Below are 15,381 nucleotides of genomic sequence, written 5' to 3' on the forward strand. Positions count from 1 at the left end.
AAGTCAAGGATATTCTCACAATGGAATATCAAAATAAGAGTCAAATGTCTCTCCAAAATCACTCGGGGTTGGAAAAAATGTAAAACGAACCTTCTTGTCATAGGGGACACTGAATAAAAATTTTGCATTCTAAATATTCTAGAACTGATAGTAAGAGGTGACTTTAGTGGTTTACAACCACAAAATATGCTTGTTACTCTTGATTAGGGATGGCCAATAGCATCCGTACAGTAGATTGCTGGTGGCCCTCTGGTGGGTGGGTGGGTGAGTGGGATAAATTATTGAGACCAAGTGTGACCTAGAGCAAGGTTTTTCTTCAAAGTCTGTTATGGGTATGGAAGTAGGAAACAGTGGAATGAACATTACATAATAGCCATATCAACTCTGAATTATTTCTAATTATTGAAATGGTAAAGTTCTAGAAAAGGGCCTCAAGAACTTTTCTGTAGCTAAATAGAGTACTTGTGAATTTACTTATGTACATAAATCGTGTTATACTTTTGGTATTGTTTTAGACATACAATTTATGTATTTGCTACACTTAGTTGGTCACATGAATTGTAAGGATTGAAGACAAAAACTTATTTTAAATTTTAATGCAAGACTCCCACATTCCTTCCCCAAACACATCACAGTGATTAGGAATTTATGTCTTATCATGAGGCAAGGTTTTAAGGGGACGCTTCCTTTTTTATAGGCAAATTTTATGATAGATAACTAATGCCAAAGAAACTTGCCCTGACCTTTCAGGCTGTAACTAACTAAAGCAAATTAATAAAAGTTATGCCTGTAAAATAGTAAGGCAACACAGAACCTCTGAAAATGCAGCCAGAAGGTCTAAAATAAAGCACAAGAGAAAAAGTAGAGAAGAGAATTCAGACTGTACCGGAGCAGCAACAGCCACGGAAATGTCTTTGATCAAAAATGACTTGGCAGAAGAGTTTTACTCCAGTAAAATTTTCACTGAAGCCAGTGCCTCAGGCCTTAATTGCAGCTTCCGTGGGAATTAAGAAAAGTAGATGAAGCAGGCGAAAACTCAGTGAGGAAGCGGGAAGAGGCAATCTTCTGATCTGTTCTGCATATTTCTGCAAACAAGAGCAATCTTTACCCAGAAAAGAGTTGAAATACGGAGTCTATCACCGGGGCTGATTTTGGAGACTATGTTATACTGTATATACATACATAACCACACATGCATCCACCTCCATATACATTGCAGAAATCTTCCATTTAAAACGTATTTCACTGTGATGGTGAAGTCGTTTGAATTTCAATTATGCGGTAAACTTAAAACAGTTATTCTCTAAAAGGCTTGTGCATACATAACCGTACAATACGTATTTTAAAAGTGCCGTTTCTAATCTCGTTGCTGAATTAGCAAGCGGGTTCCGTATTTAAATTGTTAATTTCATTCTAGAACAATAATAATGCTAAATAATAAAAATTCTGTGAAACATTTTAATTCATCTGATGTGTTGCTTTATCTTAGGCTGCTACTGAGTTTCAATTAGGAGCGTATGGAAAAACGAATAAACTATTAGACTGTCTCTTTTATTTATTTATTATTTATTTATTTATTTATTTATTTATTTATTTATTTATTTATTTTGTATTTTTGAAAATTAAGATTTTTCGGCTACTAAGCTAGTTATTAAAGAGCCACAGCCGTCCTGGGCTCCTTGCAAGAACAATGCGGCAAATGATCGAGGTGGTGCCGGCCAGGCTGATGACTTTATACGCTGCGTCCCGGCTCGGTGACCCACAAATCTCCTTTGATATGCCAGGCAGGAGAAAGAGCTTGAAAGGATCAGGAGGAGAAGGGCCCGATGAAGCCATCATGTGACAAGAATCCTAAGACTGCCACGGAAAGAAAAAAAAGCGAGATTCGGGCAGGAGCGCTGGGAGGCGGGCGGCGCGGGCGCGGCTGATAGAGACGTCGGAGCCGCCCGAGTGACCCGCTAGCTGCTCAGCCGGGGCGCCCAGACCACCGAGGACGCGGGCCGGCGCGGGCCAGGCGGAGCCCGGGAAGCAATCTTCGCTAAATTAAAGAAATCTCCATGGAAATTAGCATGAAACATTTTCTAATCTCCCGCTTTTCACTGCCGACAAGGGTCACTGGTTTAGCTTCCCTCTTATTTTATTATTCCCCAGTCACTTCCCCGGCGTCTTTATACCTTCCATCCTGCCACGAGTTTTCACCCCGTCTATGTTGTGTCTTGCTGGGATTCTTAACCCTTTTAGGCTATCTTTTCTGAAAAAAATAGGATAGTATTATTATTGTTGTTGCTGCTGTTATTGTTATTATCACCACATCCACCATTAACATGCTAGCTCTTCTAATACAATTACGCGCATGGGAAGCCTTGGAGAACATTGCTCTTTCTAATCTCTGGGCAGTGCAGTCACTACATTGCACCCAGTCACTCCCAAACCCGGCTGCCAGATGGGCAAGTGAAGCAGCTGTTCCCTTGCTTATTAACGGCGGCATTACAGTTTTCGGGCTGCTCCTCTCTGTCGCCCTGATTGTCTGACAGAATGAAGTGCTACCAAACTCGGCTACTCCTAAGGTGCGGTGCACCAGCCAACTCCCACCTGGGCATGGAAGGGGCACAGCTCCAAGCAATGTGTGTGGGTGCATGTGTGTGTGTGTGTGCGCGCGCGCCTTAGGCATGTCACCTCACCTCTTTGAGCCACTCTAAGTCATTAAGAAAGTGGGAATATTACACCCTTATAAGGTGGTGGAAAGCATTATGGGACGTGGTGGAAGTGAAGCTTTCTACATATTAATAGATACCCAGAAAAAGATTTTTAGTATTAAAAGTAAGAACTAACACATGCTGCAACAATTTTAAAAATTGATGACAAATCTTAAGATGTGAAAATTACATATTTAGGTCTCTTATTCATTAAACATCTCCAACTGGAGCTTTGAGAGTCAGGACTCTACATCCATAAAATCAATTATAAAAGGAAAAAGTATTAATAACGTGTATTGAGTGCTTACATATGCTAGATAGCTTTAGGGACACTGGCTTATTTAATCCCTAGGGCATCTCAACTTTAGTGGATTCTTTGAAGTCAGAGGCTGTGCTGTTTTTTATTCATCTAGGTATTGCTAGTCTGTGAAATAGTTCCTAACAGAGTAGAAGCCTCTTGTTACTATCAAAGGCCTCTCTGTTCCATATTCTGCACTCAGAACCATACGTATCCTATTCAGTCATCTCAAGAACTCTGTGAGTTAAGCATTGCCGCATTTTGTAGATGGGAAAACCGCAGGGAAAGTAAAGGAGCTCCTGCAAATCACACCTTCAGTAGTCAATGGCGATGAAACTTGAGGACCTGATTCAATTTGCCAAATGATCTCCATTCACCAAAAGAGAAAACGGAAGCAAAGAGAGGTGAAGTAACTTTCCCAGACTCACACCGTGAATACATTGGCAGATCCAAGATCTAGATCAGGTTTACCCAGTCCTGGTATCTATGCCGTCCTTCTCCACGGCAGCTCAGGAAGGCAACGGGCTCTCATTTTAAAAGTGGTCATCTAATTTCAGGCTTTAATTCCACACTTTGTATGAGCAGATCTAGCCTTAGTAATCTTTATCAGTTTGTGAAAAAGTTTTTATAATATAGTCTTTGCCATTTTTATGTGTGTGGAAATTTAGAGATCTCTTTGAACCTTTACATGCGACTAAACATCGCATTCCCAGACAGCACAGGGTGTGTTGGAAACAAAATTTCAAAAATAAAATCTGTTTTCTTCAACAATTTTTAGACAAGACCAAATGAGAAGCATTTCTAGAATACTTTGTTTATCTGCTTTTATCTTATTGTGAAAATGTTAATTTTTTGGTATGGAACATTAATTCCATAAATACTGATTTTACATGTAAATAAAATTATATTTCAGATTCATAGAGAAATTTACAATTTAAATAATGTGAATTATTTTATAAAAATTGACATTTTGAGACAAAATACATCTGTTTTTAACCTTGGTTTAGTATCTCCAGTTTCCTTTGTGGGTGTGTGTATGTGTGCATTTACATGTGCATATGTACATATGTGTGTGTACATATATCTTCGATTACTGAAAATTGACAGAATGATGACAACAGTCTGTAATAGGAGGAAAGTTGGTAAGTTTGGTTATTTCCTATCTATTGCAATTAAGAAATAAAATCAGTGTACTTTATATTGCTGCTGATTGTATAGCAAGGTTTTTAATGCATATCCATTTCTTTCAGCCAAAGGCCCAAATAAGGTTTCCCAAACCGATAACATTAAAGAAACTGTGTCCTACTGATATTTGGTCTATAGTTAGGAAGGTTCTCCAAAGTCCTAAGGCATACTTTGGAATATTAACCGCTGTTGATGTAAAGTACCAGGATCCTGAGTTCACAAGGTAGTCCTAATCCACATCCTCTTCATCTGCTACTGTCCTCTCGGTTTTCATGGCACCTTTATCCCAAGTCTCCCCTCTGAGTGTTGCTCTCAACCCCACCAATGAAACGTATGGTTTACCCAGGACTGGGTAAACCTGATCTAGAGGAGAGGACTTATGCTAAAGTACTTACTTTTGCAAAGAAATGGCATTAAGAAACCAAAGGCCAGCAATAAATACACTGTAAACATAATTGAAGTTGGCATACTAGAAAAAATGAGTGTGTTTCATGTGAAAATTTAAAATGATAATTCCAGTATACTTATGCAGGTATTAAAGCATATGAAAAGGAATTCTAGACAAATCTAAGTCAAAGATGCTTAATTGCAGAGGATATTAAAGGCACAATTCCTAATAGATAAGAAATAAACAAAAATATCCTAGCAAAGAAGCTGTAAATATGAGGAGGTTGTTAAGTTTGTGATTGTTGAATGGATCTTGCATTCATATTTCTAGAGAGACCAATGACTACCGAGGAGCACACTGTTCCTTACCCCATCCTACCACTTAACATGTCTTCATTGTGTTTTTAAATACCCAGCCCATCCTCATACAGCCTCTTACTTTAGGAAGGCTGAGCCCTTCAGCTGTGGGCCTGTTTGCTCCAAGGACATTTTAATTCCATTTCCAAATTAGCTAAAGATTGAACGTTTGATTCAATTCTGGATAATGAGTTGCTAGAAGTTGGGGAGAAGTTTTCCTCATTCTTAGAGAAGTTAAGGGAGACTAGTTCACCTCTCTCCATCACCAACATATACAAAAAATCATGTGCAAGGCTGATAACTATTATCACAAGCCATCACAGTATATAGGTTTAGGGCAAAGTTAAACTCTTTGTAGAGCAAAGCAGTGAAAAGGGAAGATTCTGGGTACAGACAACATTAAGTCTTCTCATCATGAACCTCCTCTTAGATGAACTTATAGTTTCCATTTTTTACTGTTTCAACCTGTGTGAGCTCTTTTTCTGTAGGCATAATTAAAAGCATCCTAAATGATGCATGCTGAGCTATTCCAGAAAAATTGCATAATAACTTTATTAATTAAGACTCTGTGGGATGCTGAGACAGGTGTATCACCTGAGCTCAGAAGTTCAAGACTAGCCTGGGAAATGTGGCAAAATCCCACCTCTGCAAATAAAATACAAAAATTAGCATGACATGGTGGCACACGCCTGTAGTCCCAGCTACTAGGCAGGCTGAGGTGGGAGGATCACTTGAGCACAGCAGGTCAAGGTTCCAGTGAGCCATAGTCATACCACTGCACTCCAGCCTGGGTGACAGAGTGAGAGCTTGTCTCAAAAAATAAACAAACAAACAAACAAATAAATAAAGTTTTAAGTTTCTAAAAAAAGAATCTGACATACTCCTCTAACGCTGTTTTCCTATATATTTGGTTGCTTATCATTGACTGGCTTTTCATATGTCAACACTTTTGTCATAATTTTCCGTAGAGCTAGTAGAATCATTTTTCCTCTACCGTGGTTGACTGAAGTTTTCTTTTTCTACTGATAGATGGGAAAACTATCCTTCAGCTTCATAACTTGGTATATGGAAACTTTTAAATAAATATATTTATTAAGTTGGGCGCAGTCACTCATGCCTGTAATCCCAGCACTTTGGGAGGCCGAGGAGGGTAGATCATGAGGTCAAGGGATCAAGACTATCCTGGCCAACATGGTAAAATCCTGTCTCTACTAAAAACACAAAAATTAGCCAGGCGTGGTGGTGGGCACCTGTAATCCCAGCTACTTGGGAGGCTAGACTTGCTTGATTCTCCTCGGGAGGCTAGAATCGCTTGATTCTTCTCTGTGGGGAGGTGGAGGTTGCAGTGAGCTGAGACTGTGCCACTACACTCCAGCCTAGCGACATAGTGAGACTCTGTCTCAAAAAACTAATAATAATAATAAAAATAAATATATTTATTGAAGTACAACCTACATATAGAAAATTGCAGAAAGCATAGCAGTGCAGCTGGATGACTTTTCACAAGGTGAGTGCCTCCAAGAAACCACCACCCAGATAAAAAAAAAATTGAAGTTTTATTAACACCCTGAGAGCTTCCTCATGTACCTTCCTAGTCACTAACTCACTCTCCTAGCCAAAAGCACCAGTATCATAATGACTAACACCATAGATTCATGCTGCTGCTGCTGTTGCTGCTGCTGCTACTGCTACTGCTGTGTGTGTGTGTGTGTGTGTGTGTGTGTGTATGTGTGTGTGTAGAGTTGGGGGGTCTTGCTTGGTTGCCCAGCCTGGTCTCGAATTCTTGGATTTAAATGATTCTCCCACCCTGGAGCCCTCAAAGAACTGGGATTGCAGGCATGAGCCACTGCACCTGGCTTGCTTATTTTTAAATTTTATGTAAATAGACTCACACTTGATGTATCCTTTTGAATAATACAAAGTATGTGTTCTAATTTTTCTGACTACCTTTAGTTAAATATTATGGTGGTGGTATTCTTCCACTGTAGTTTATTTTAGTTGCCGTATAGTATTTTGCTGCATGACCATAGAATTAATTGCTTTTCAGTTCTACTGTTTTTGTATCAGAGTTGTTAGTCTTTTAAAACAAGTTGTTTCCCTTGTATGATTTTATATTCTTTAAAGGAGTTTGCATAAGATATTATTTTTTCCTTAAATGTTTGACAGAAATTAATGGTGAAGCTACCTTGTCCTAGAGTTTTAATTGATGGATAGCTTTCAATAACATATTTGATATATTTAATAATGCTTGTAATTCCTCTTTCAACAGATTTGCAAAGCTGTGTATGTTTTCCTAGGCATTTGCTAAGAAATATAACTGATCAATATCATTGGCATAAAATATTTTAAAAATCTCAATATTTACTAATATTAATATATTTCTCCCATTCCTGATTTTGGTAATTAGCTTTTTCTTACTTTTTAGTCCAGCAGTCTAAAAAATTGAGATGTTAAACTTTGATATTTTTCTCTATATTTTCCTATTTTGTTAACATAGTTATGTTCTTAATATTGCTTTCTTCTTTTTACTTTTTTTTTTGGAAATTTAGTTGAGTCTTCTGATTATAACTTCTTCAGAGGACACTTGCATGAACAATTTTCAGCCACTCTTTTTTTTCTAATATATAATTTTAAGACTATTATTTACCTTTATCTACTGTTTAAGTTGAATGCCTCCTTTCTTTTCTTTTTCTTTTCTTTTTTTTTTTTTTTTTTTGAGATGGAGTCTCGTTCTGTCACCCAGGCTGGAGTGCAGTGGTGTGATCTCGGCTCACTGCAACCTCCACCTCCTGGGTTCAAGCAATTCTCCTGCCTCAGCCTCCTGAGTAGCTGGGATTACAGGTGTGTACCACCATGCCTGGCGAATTTTTGTATTTTTAGTAGAGACAGGGTTTCACCACATTTGCCTGGCTGGTTTCAAACTCCTGACCTCAAATGATCCATCCTCTTCAACCTCCCAAAGTGCTGGGATTACAGGCATGAGTTACCGCACCTGGCCTGAATCCCTTCTTTTGAAAAGTTGCATTTTTATTGTCACTCAGCAGAAAACATTCACTCATATGCATCACAAATTCTTTGACCCACAGATTCTTTAGAGGTATACTGATGAATATTCAAATATTAGAGCTTTTCCTCTTTTTCTATTGACTTTTAGCATTATTAATATAATTACACTATGAGTACAGAATATACTTTCTAAAATTTCAAAACTTAGAAATTTGTTGAGTTATTTTATGGCTTAGCATATGGTGATTTTGTTAAATGTCTTATGTGTATTTGAAAAGATTATATATGCATAAGGTATTGAATGCAGATTTCTATCTACGTAAATAAGGTTAAGTCTGAAAATCGTAATCCAAATAATCTATATTCTTATTAATTTTTTGTCTATTTCTTCTAACAGTTGCTCAATGAGATGTATAAAATCATACACTGTTTCTTTTTGTTTGCCTTTTGTTTGTTTATGCAATCAGTGTTGTCATCAGTTTAAAATAATGAGTTATAAAATAGTATTTGCAAGCCTCATGGTAATCTCAAATTTAAAAAGAAAAAACATACAATGGATACACAAAAAATAAAAATCAAGAAAGTAAATCACACCACCAGAGAAAATCACGTTCACTAAGAAGAAGACGGTAGGGAAGAAAAGAAGGAAGTGAAGACCACAAAACAACCAGAAAAAAATTAACAAAATGAAAGGAGTAAGTCCTTACTTATCAGTAATAACGTTGAATGTAAATGGACTAAATTCTCCAAATGAAAGTCATAGATTGGCTGAATGGATTTAAAAAAAAGACTCAGTGATCTATTGCCTACAAGAAACATACTTCACCTATAAGGACACACATAGACAAAATAAAGGGACAGAAAAAGATACTCCATGCCAGTGGAAACTAAGAAAGAGTAGGATTAGCTATACTTATAACAGACAAAACAGATTTCAAGATAAAAAAACTGTAAGAAGAGACCAAGAAAGTCATTATATGATAAGGAGGTCAATTCAGCAAGAGGATATGACAATTGTAAATATTTTTGCACCCAACACTAGAGCAACCAAATATATACAGCAAATGTTATTAGAGCTAAAAAGAGAGAAAGATCTGAGTACAATAATAGCTGAAGACTTCAGCATTGGATAGATCTTCCAGACAGAAAATCACCAAAAAAAATTACACTTAATCTTCACTATGGAACAGATAGGCCTAATAGGTATTTTCAGAACATTTCATTCAATTGCTGCAGAATATACATTCTTCTTCACACCACATGGATCATTCTCAAGGATAGACCATATGTTAGGTCACAAAAAAGGTCTTAAAACATTCAAGAAAATGGAAATAATGTCCAGCATCTTCTCTGACCATAATGGATAAAACTAGAAATCAATAATAGAAATTCTGGAAACTATACACAAGGAAATTAAACAATATGCTCCTGAATGACAAGTGAGTCAATGAGGAAATAAAGAAGGAAATTGAAAACTTTCTTGAAACAAATCATGATGGAAACACACACAACATACAAAAACCTATGGGATACAGCTAAAGCAGTACTAAGAGGAAAATTTATAGCTACTAGCACCTACATCAAAAAAGAAAACTTCAAATAAATAACATAATGATGCATCTTAAAGAACTAAAAACGGAAGAGCAAACCAAACCCAGAATTAGTTGAAGAAAAGAAATAATAAAGACCAGAGCACAAATAAATGAAATTGAAATGAAGAAAAAAAAAATTCAAAAGATCAATGAAGTAAAAAGTTGGTTTTTTGAAAAGATAAACAACATTGACAAATATTTAGCCAGACTAATGAGGAAAAAGAGAAGACTCAAACAAATAAAATCAGAGATGAAAAGGCAACATTACAACCAATACTGCACAAATTCAAAGGATCATTAGTGGCTACTATGAGCTACTACATGCCATTAAATTGGAAAATCTAGAGGAAAAGGATACGTTCCTAGACACATACAACCTACCAAGATTGAGCCATAAAGAAATTCAAAACTTGAACAGACTAATATCAAATAACAAGATTGAAGCCATAATAAAAAGTCTCCCAGCAAAGAAATGCCTGAGATTGGATGGCTTCACTGCTGAATTCTATAAAACATTTAAAGAACAACTAATACCAATCCTACTCAAACAATTCCAAATAATAGAGAAGAAGACTTCCAAAATCATTCCACAAGGCCATTGTTACCCTGATACCAAAACCAGATGAAAATACATCAAAAAAGAAAACTATAGGCCAATGTTCCTGATAAATGTTGATAAAAAATCCCCCCAAAATACTAGCAAATTTAACTCAACAATACTTTAAAAAGATTATTCATCATGACCAAGTAGAATTTATCTCAGGGATGCAAAGATGCAAATCAATCAATGTGATACATCATATCAACAGAATGAAGAAAAAAAACCATATGATCATTTCAATTGATGCCAAAAAATTATTTGATAAAATCAACATTCCTTCATAATATTATAAAAGCACTCAAAATACCAGGTATAGAAGGAATGTACCTCAACATAATAAAAGCCATATATGACAGACCCACAGATAGTATCATCATGAATAGGGGAAAAGTGAAAATCTTTCCTCTAAGATCTAGAACAAGAAAAGGATGCTCACTTTCACCACTGTTATTCAACATAGTATTGGAAGTCCTAGGCAGAGCAATCAGACAAGAGAAAGACACAAAGACCATCCAAATTGTAAAAGAAGAATACAAATTATCCTTCTTTGCAATTAATATGATCTTATACTTGGAAAAACCTAAAACCTCCACCAAGGAACTATTAGAACTGATAAACAAATTCAGTAAAGTTGCAGGATACAAAATCAACATTCAAAAATCAGTAACATTTCTAAATGCCTACAGTGAACAATCTGAAAAAGAAATAAAAAAGTAATCTCATTTACAGTAGCCACAAATGAAATTAAATACCTATGATTTAACTTAACCAAAGAAGTAAAAGATTTCTACAAAGAAATCTATAATAAACTGTAAAACACTGATTAAAGAAATTGAAAAGGACACAAAAAATTTGAAAGATATTCCATGTTTATGGATTGGTAGAATCAATATTGTTAAATGTCCATACTGCCCAAAGCTATCTACAGATTCAATACAATCCTTATCAAAATACCAATGGCATTCTTCAAAAAAAAAATTAAAAAGAATCCTAAAATTCATATGGAATCACAAAAGACCCAGAATAGCCAAAGCCATCCTGAGCAAAAAGAACAAAACTCAAGGAATCCCATTTCCTGACTTCAAATTACACCACAGAGCCATAGCCATAGTAATCAAAACAGTAAGGTACTGAAATCAAAACAGACACACATACCAATGGAACAAAATAGAGAACCTAAAAACAAATTCATACATATAAAGTGAACTCATTTTTGACAAAGGTTTCAAGAACATATGTTGGGGAACAACAACAACAACAAAAAAAACAGTCTCTTCAATAAATGGTGCTGGGAAAATTGGATATCCACGTGCAAAAGAATGAAACTAGACCCTTATCTATCTCCATATACAAAAATAAAACAACAAATCAAAATGGATTAAAGACTTGATTAAAGACTTAAATCTAAGACCTCAAACTATGAAACTACTAAATGAAAACATTGGGAAAACTCTCCAAGAAGTGGGCAAAGATATCTTGAGTGACACCCCACAAGAACAGTCAACCAGAGTAAAAATGAACTAATGGGATCACATTAAGTTGTAAAGTTTCTGCTCAGCAAAGGAACCAATTAGCAAAGTGGACAACCCATAGAAGGGGAGAAAATATTAGCAAACTATCCATCTGACAAGGGATTGAGAATTAGAATATATAAGGAGTTCAAACAACTGTATAGCAAAAAAATCTAATAATCTGATTTTGAAAATGGGCAAAAGATCCAAATAGACATTTCTCAAAAGAAGACATACAAATGAGTCCAAGTGATCTCATTGTTCAGTTCCCACCTATGAGTGAGAACATGCGGTGTTTGGTTTTCTGTTCTTGTGATAGTTTGCTAAGAATGATGGTTTCCAGCTGCATCCATGTCCCTACAAAGGACACAAACTCATCCTTTTTGATGGCTGCATAGTATTCCATGGTGTATATGTGCCACATTTTCTTAATCCAATCTGTCACTGATGGACATTTGGGCTGATTCCAAGTCTTTGCTATTGTGAATAGTGCTGCAATAAACATACGTGTGCATGTGTCTTTATAGCAGCATAATTTATAATCCTTTGGGTATATATACCCAGTAATGGGATGGCTGGGTCATATGGTACATCAAGTTCTAGATCCTTGAGGAATCGCCATACTGTTTTCCATAATGGTTGAACTAGTTTACAATCCCACCAACAGTGTAAAAGTGTTCCTATTTCTCCACATCCTCTCCAGCACCTGTTGTTTCCTGACTTTTTAATGATCGCCATTCTAACTGGTGTGAGATGGTATCTCATTGTGGTTTTGATTTGCATTTCTCTGATGGCCAGTGATGATGAGCATTTTTTCATGTGTCTGTTGGCTGTATGAATGTCTTCTTTTGAGAAATGTCTGTTCATATCCTTTGGGAACATCACACACAGGGGCCTATCATGGGGAGGGGGGAAGGGGGAGGGATTGCATTGGGAGTTATACCTGATGTAAATGACGAGTTGATGGGTGCAGCACACCAACATGGCACAAGTATACATATGTAACAAACCTGCACGTTATGCACATGTACCCTACAACTTAAAGTATAATAATAATAAATAAATTTAAAAAAAAAAAAGAAAAAAAAAAAAAGAAAATGTGGCACATATGCACCGTGGAATACTATGCAGCCTTAAAAAAGGATGAGTTCACGTCCTTCGTAGGGACATGGATGAATCTGGAAACCATCATTCTCAGCAAACTATCACAAGAACAGGAAACCAAACACCGCATGTTCTCACTCATAGGTGGGAATTGAACAATGAGATCACTTGGACGCAGGGCAGGGAACATCACACACCAGGGCCTGTCGGGGCTAGGGGGCTGGGGGACTGGGGGTGGGATAGCATTAGGAGAAATACCTAATGTAAATGATGAGTTGATGGGTGCAGCAAACCAACATGGCACATATATACCTATGTATCAAACCTGCACATTGTACACATGTACCCTAGAACTTAAAGTATTAAAAAAAAAAAAAAAGAACCAGTAAAAAAAAAAAAAAAGGAAGACATACAAATGGCAAACATGCATATGAAAAGTAACTGAACATCATCAATCATCAATGAAATGCAAATTGAAAGTGCAATGAGATATCATCTCACTCCTGTTAAAATGGCTTTTATCCAAAAGATAAGCAATAACAAATGGTAGAGAGGGTATGGAGAAAAGAGTATGGGGAAAAGACCCTCATACACTATTGGTGGGAATGTAAATTAATACAACCACTATGGAGAACAGTTTAGAGGTTCCTCAAAGAACTGAAAATAAAGCTACCATACAATCCAGCAGCCCCACTGCTAGGTACATACCCAAAAGAAAGAAAATCAGGATATCTAAGAGGTATCTGGACTCCCATGTTTATTGCAACACTATTCACAATAGGCAAAGTTTAGAAGCAACCTAAGTGTCCATCAACAGATGGATTGATAAAGAAAATGTGATACATATACACAGTGGAGTATTATTCAGCCATAAAAAAATAATGAGATTCAGTAATTTGCAACAACAGGGATGGAACTGAGGAATAATAAGCCAGGCACAGAAAGATAAACTTGGCATGTTCTCACTTATTTGTGGGAGCTAAATAGTAAAATAATTGAACGCATGGAGATAGAGAGTAGAAAGATGGTTACCAGAGGCTGGGAAGGATAGTGTTGGTGGTGAAGGGGATGAGGAGATGGTTAATAGATACACAAAAATAGAAAGAATAAATAAGATCTGGTATTCGATAGCACAACAGGGTGATTATAACACAGCAGGGTGACGATTACGTTACCTTGAAAATAACTAAAAGCGTATATATATTTGGATTGCTTGTAACATGAAGGGTAAGTATTTGAGGGGATGGATATCCAGTTTTCCTTGATGTGATTATTACATCATGATATTGCAGGCCTGTATCAAAGCATCTCATGTACCCCCAAAACATATATACCTACTATGTACCCACAAAAATTTAAATTTAAATTTAAATAAAATTTTACACTAACTGTAAATTATCTATTTCTCCTTTTAGCTTTATAAATTTTCATTTTTTCTTGAGACTACCATTTTAAATGCATACATATTTATAATTTTGGTATCATCCTGGTAGATTGAACCTTTTCTTATTATGAAATATTTTTGCCACAAAGTCTACATTGTTTTCTATTATGATAGCTACACTGGCATTCTTTTTTTTTTTTTTTTTGAGACGGAGTCTCGCTCTGTCGCCCAGGCTGGAGTGCAGTGGCACGATCTCGGCTCACTGCAAGCTCCGCCTCCCGGGTTCACGCCATTCTCCTGCCTCAGCCTCCCGAGTAGCTGGGACTACAGGCGCCCACAACCGCGCCCGGCTAATTTTTTTTTTGTATTTTTAGTAGAGACGGGGTTTCACCGTGGTCTCGATCTCCTGACCTTGTGATCCGCCCGCCTCGGCCTCCCAAAGTGCTGGGATTACAGGCGTGAGCCACCGCGCCCGGCCTACATTGGCATTCTTTTGTTTAGTCTTTGTGTGGCTAAATTTTCTCTTTTAATGTTTTAAACTGTACTTGTGGGTTTGTGTGTTTATACATATATCTTCTAAATCCTACACATATATGATATAAAGAAAGTTCATATATACTATTTATGTTTTTCATAGGTAGATATACATGTATAGTAGTTCATTTTGCCCAATTTGATGATCATTGTCAGAAATGTATACAATCTTTTAATTAGAGCCTCTATTTACATTTAATGTAATTTAATGTTACTATTGATAAATTTATAATTAAATTCTCCATCTTACTATTTTTCCTAATTGTCAATGTATTTTTATCTTCTCTTTCTACCATGATTTGGATGAAGCAAGCATTTTTTATCATTCTACTTTTCTCCTATATTACAATTTTAGTTACATATTATTTTCCTTTATTTCATTTCATTACCATAGAGATAACCACATTCATCCTTGATTTAAATGCTAATATAAATTAACGCTTACCACTTCTTAGAGAGTTTAAGTCCTTTATATATTAGGACTTCAAATAATGCAGTATTATTTTATATATTCAAAATCTATTTGAATACACGCACTTATTTCGTGCCATTGATATTTAATTTTGTGGCTCTTCATTTCTTTCTTCATTTCCTTGTCTTAAAGTCACAGTTTTTTCTTCCTGAAAATCTCCCTTTAATAGTTCTTTTAATATATGTTCCTTGAAATAAATGATCTCCATCATATATATGTGTCAAGATATCTGTAATCTTTTTTGATGGATATAG

General features: G+C 36.2%; 2 long non-coding RNA genes across 7 annotated transcripts in view; one reads left to right on the forward strand and one right to left on the reverse strand.

Moving 5' to 3' along the window:
• Window positions 1–1,632: 1,632 nt before the first annotated feature.
• On the reverse strand, window positions 1,633–3,099 carry LOC105479388 (uncharacterized). Its single transcript, XR_985864.2, has 3 exons — window positions 3,005–3,099; window positions 2,175–2,251; window positions 1,633–1,857 (listed from the first exon to the last, which is right to left on the reverse strand). It is a non-coding gene; the product is annotated as an uncharacterized lncRNA (long non-coding RNA).
• Window positions 3,100–3,245: 146 nt separating this feature from the next.
• Window positions 3,246–15,381, forward strand: part of LOC105479387 (uncharacterized) — a 71,857-nt gene continuing 59,721 nt past the window's right edge. For all 6 annotated transcript variants that reach the window (XR_011626084.1, XR_011626083.1, XR_011626085.1 and 3 more), the window contains exon 1: window positions 3,246–3,398. This is a non-coding gene — a long non-coding RNA (uncharacterized lncRNA). The remainder of the gene's footprint in view (window positions 3,399–15,381) is intronic.

This window comes from Macaca nemestrina, chromosome 7, assembly GCF_043159975.1.
Source record: "Macaca nemestrina isolate mMacNem1 chromosome 7, mMacNem.hap1, whole genome shotgun sequence".
NCBI classification, from domain to species: domain Eukaryota; kingdom Metazoa; phylum Chordata; class Mammalia; order Primates; family Cercopithecidae; genus Macaca; species Macaca nemestrina.